This window comes from Electrophorus electricus, chromosome 25, assembly GCF_041902795.1.
Source record: "Electrophorus electricus isolate QZ-2024a chromosome 25, ASM4190279v1, whole genome shotgun sequence".
Classification (NCBI taxonomy): Eukaryota; Metazoa; Chordata; class Actinopteri; order Gymnotiformes; family Gymnotidae; genus Electrophorus; species Electrophorus electricus.
The window spans coordinates 8,522,501-8,527,500 of NC_137521.1; the positions used below are offsets into that span (position 1 = coordinate 8,522,501).

The window sequence follows — 5,000 nt, forward strand, 5'->3', positions numbered from 1 at the left end:
AAAAAATGTTTGAACATCCAACCCGTTTTATAAACGCTTGGTTAAAATAGTGCCTGTACGCGAGCGCTGCTTGAGAAGGACCGCAGGTGCGCGACAGTAATAACCACTTTCTCTCCACGCGCGCCAAACCTTTTCCGAGATTTTTTGCAAGCCGTAACTGCAAACCTTTTCTGCCTTTTCTTATGCTAGCTCGTATGCCTTTTACAGTTATAGGATAATTTTTATATTTTTATAGTTTATAATATATAAACTATATATATAGTTACAGGATAATGTGCGAGTTACGGTCTCCTTTTTTATTTTTATGAGAACATGCATTGCCCACTGGTATAATAAGAAATCACTAAATACTTCATTTATTACTTAGTTTCACGTCGTTACGGGATCACAAATTTTAACTTTATAAAGGACTTTTTGAAGTTTTGGTTTGAGTGGTGCTGAAAGTGGAAGAGTCTTTCTGACGGTGGGAAATTCACACACTCCTTTGTCTGATTACCTGAGTCTTCATCACACGTGACGGGGCGCGCGCCATCTCTCAGCCCTCGAGCTCTTCTTACTGGGACTGGAGATATTTTATTCCAGAATTCTGTTATCGATTTATAGGAAAACGCGGTGCCGCAGGGTCATTGAGCTTGGTGTCTGCTGGAGAGCTCTGCTTACTATACTATACTATACTATACTATACTATACTATACTATACTACAATAAGGTATAGTGTGACTTAAATAGCTGTATGGTAGGTAACACTGAACATTTCTGCCTTGAATCAGACTTTTTTGTAGTTCATTTTATTAATGCAAAGGTAGCTTGCCACGAATTCCTGCTTTAAAGTATGGTACACTGTTATTATCTCAAAGAACAATTATAAAACTACTATAATATCTGTGGTCACATAGGAGAACAAGGCTATGTAGGGCTGTTCCTGCTTTAAAGTATGGTACACTGTTATTATCTCAAAGAACAACTGTAAAACTGCTAAAATATCTGTGGTCACATAAGAGAACGAGGCTATGTAGGGCTGTTCCTGCTTTAAAGTATGGTACACTGTTATTATCTCAAAGAACAACTGCAAAACTGCTATAATATCTGTGGTCACATAGGAGAATGAGGCTATGTAGGGCTGTTCCTGCTTTAAAGTATGGTACACTGTTATTATCTCAAAGAACAACTGCAAAACTGCTATAATATCTGTGGTCACATAGGAGAACGAGGCTATGTAGGGCTGTTCCTGCTTTAAAGTATGGTACACTGTTATTATCTCAAAGAACAACTGCAAAACTGCTAAAATATCTGTGGTCACATAGGAGAACGAGGCTATGTAGGGCTGTTCCTGCTTTAAAGTATGGTACACTGTTATTATCTCAAAGAACAACTGTAAAACTGCTAAAATATCTGTGGTCACATAAGAGAACGAGGCTATGTAGGGCTGTTCCTGCTTTAAAGTATGGTACACTGTTATTATCTCAAAGAACAACTGTAAAACTGCTAAAATATCTGTGGTCACATAAGAGAATGAGGCTATGTAGGGCTGTTCCTGCTTTAAAGTATGGTACACTGTTATTATCTCAAAGAACAACTGCAAAACTGCTATAATATCTGTGGTCACATAGGAGAACGAGGCTATGTAGGGCTGTAGTCAGATGACATCACACTGATGCTTGTCTTAAGATGCCCTCCCATAGGAAACAATGGGGAACCAAAGTAAAGCTGAAAGCACTTACCTTAGATTCTGGTGTCCAGCCAGATTGTGTTCATTTATTTTGGTAAGATTTAAGATATTTTTGTATGTGGTGAGAAGGTGTCTGTGTTGTGAAGAGCAGACCTGAGGCTTGGGTGTGTGCGTTTGGGGGAGGATTGCCTGTTAACAGCCTTTCCTCCATGTAAGCCTGGTATTAAACTGCCCCAGATAAAAATCTCCAAGGATCCCCCCTTCCATTCCAGCTAAATGTTTCACTTCTTAAATTGTGATTTTTTCCCCCCTGTATTTTGTCTGAAAGCACTAAATCTGACAGTTTGTGAAATGTTGATCTACAGCCTGACCTGCTTGCTTACAGACAGGGGACATACAATGATTGTTCTCTGACTCTCTCACACACAAATAGGGGTTTAATATGGGAAGTCCAGGTCAATAAAATGGAAATTAACTTCAGATCATCTTTTATGGCATAACAGCAGAACACATGCAGGACATCAAAATGATACACAGAAACTTTATAGCCAAAGTGTCTGACCTCCACCTGATTTCCTGATTTCCTTGTGTTTTTCCTCTCTCTCTCTCTCTCTCTCTCTCTCTTTCTCTTGCTCTCTTTCAGTCTCACACACAAACACACATTATGCTGTCAGTGCTGAGTGGATTGGTCTAGAGGACTGTGTAGTGTTTTAGATAGGAAGTGGGGGACAGCCTGTAAATGCAGGCAAAAGCGTCGTAAAGGTGTGTATGTGTGGGGGTAAGGGGATACCCTGACGAGTTAATTCTTACTTTGTGAGGTGCAGGCTTTTATGTGCGTGGACCCCCTCCACACACACACACACACACACACACACACACACACACACACACACACACACACACACACACACACACACACACAGAGCCTCTTAGATCCTGCAGCAGAAAAAAAAAACACATGCGTCCCCTTCTATATGCACACACACTCATACGAGGCACAACATAAAGAAAGCAGTTTTACACACAGACACCCACACACAGGAAGGTAGGAGCTTTCTGTTTTAGTTCACATGAATTAATGAATGAGTGTGTTTTCACTGAGTTGCCCAGAGGCCTGTCTTCCTCCTCCTCCTCCTCCTCCTCCTCTTCCTCCTCTCTTCCTGTCTCTCTTCTCCTGGTCTGAGTACTCCCAGCCCAGTGTGCGGTAGAGTGTGAGGTAGGGAGACAGTCCACTAGACCATTTCACTGAAATATATAGTCAAGCCTGGAAAGAGCTGGATAGATTGTAATGTGGATAGATTGTAATAGATTGTAATGTGGATAACACAGGAATTCAAAATCCTTCCCAGAAGCTCATACTGGTTAGATAGCAAGCTATGGACTAGACGTGAGCAATCTCATATTCCCAACTTCATTACATTACACTGATAACCCTGTTAAATCCCACAACACCTTTCACTCACTGTCATTCAACTGTAGTTCTTTTGTGACCCAGCGTGTGCAATCTTAGGTGTGCACTCCTCTTCTGGCTACTCTTCACCGACACCCGTATGTGGGTGTGTGAGTATAAAAACTTGAGGAGTGTGACGGTATCAACTTTAAACCCTGTAAACAGGGCCTTACGACTTCCCTGAGGTCTGATGCTGCAGTGACTATATGAGTCATGATGTGGGAGGAGAGGCACACACACCCAGCAGTGCAGTCCAGTCTGACTGCCCATGAGACCGAGTGTTCACGCTACAGGAAAGGAGTGTTTCAGAGGTCAGCGAGGCCGCGCACAGAAACTTAAGTAGCTTGGCTATTTCACTCACATCTCATGAGCTCACACGTCATCATTTTATTTCTTTTCTATTTTTAGGGGAATCATTTTGATATTCCCTTCAGTGTGGTCTGTCTAAAGAACTTTTACACCTGAATATTCTGGGTGGACCATGGTTAAAATGTGTATGCTTTGCAATAGTGCTGAGATGTGCTGCTTATCTTAGCCAAGGTACAGAAGTGCTCCTTGGATTTATTTGGACTCTTAGTGAATGTCATTTTAATGGCTACCATTGTATTAGTAGATAACGTAATAGAACAGATTCGTCTGGGGAGCTCCTGAATTGGGGCTGTGGAGACTGTGGCTCTCCAGCTGTCTCCTGAATCAGGGGTTCAGGGCTGTGGTCCTCCAGCTGTCTCCTGAATCAGGGGTTCAGGGCTGTGGTACTCCAGCTGTCTCCTGAATCAGGGGTTCAGGGCTGTGGCTCTCCAGCTGTCTCCTGAATCAGGGGTTCAGGGCTGTGGCTCTCCAGCTGTCTCCTGAATCAGGGTTTCAGGGCTGTGGTCCTCCAGCTGTCTCCTGAATCAGGGGTTCAGGGCTGTGGTCCTCCAGCTGTCTCCTGAATCAGGGGTTCAGGGCTGTGGCTCTCCAGCTGTCTCCTGAATCAGGGGTTCAGGGCTGTGGCTCTCCAGCTGTCTCCTGAATCAGGGTTTCAGGGCTGTGGTCCTCCAGCTGTCTCCTGAATCAGGGGTTCAGGGCTGTGGTCCTCCAGCTGTCTCCTGAATCAGGGGTTCAGGGCTGTGGTCCTCCAGCTGTCTCCTGAATCAGGGGTTCAGGGCTGTGGTCCTCCAGCTGTCTCCTGAATCAGGGGTTCAGGGCTGTGGTCCTCCAGCTGTCTCCTGAATCAGGGGTTCAGGGCTGTGGTCCTCCAGCTGTCTCGTGGACCCCACTGGGGCCCTTGCCAGTAGGAAGTCTGTTTTGCTTGGCTCTGCTCTGCACAATCAGTATATTCAAGTAGTCCAGCTAATTCTAACTTGAAAATTGGGTGCACACGCACACACACATGCGCACACACACACGCGCACACACACACACACACACACACACACACACACACACACACACATGCACACACACACACGCAACACACACACACACGCACACACACACACGCGCAACACACACATATGAAAAAGAGCAGGGCTGCAGCTGGTCAGTAAAGCTGTAATGCGATTTTTTAACCTTTAAACAGACTGCTGCTGATCGGTCAGTGAGAATAAGCAGAAGAGGGTGTGAAGGTAACCAGATGAAAGAAGAGAGGAAGTGAAAGAAAGAAGGGGAACGATGGGGGGTGTCAGAACGAGAAAAGATGGTTAGGACCAGCACAGAGGGGTGAATGGAGGTAACCTGCAAGCAGAAGAGTGAGGCCAAGAGTCCCAAAGCTTAGAGAGTGACATTTGCCTTCTCTCTCTCTCTCTCTCTCTCTCTGTCTCTCTCTCTCTCTCTCTCTCTCTCTCTCTCTCTCTCTCTCTCTCTCTCTCTGTCTCTCGCTCTCTCTCTCTCTCTCTCTCT

At 44.6% G+C, this 5,000-nt stretch overlaps 1 protein-coding gene across 1 annotated transcript in view; it reads left to right on the forward strand.

The window, feature by feature from the left end:
* Positions 1 to 5,000, forward strand: part of sema3bl (sema domain, immunoglobulin domain (Ig), short basic domain, secreted, (semaphorin) 3bl) — a 36,562-nt gene that overhangs the window by 500 nt on the left and 31,062 nt on the right. The gene's annotated exons all lie outside the window — the stretch shown is intronic.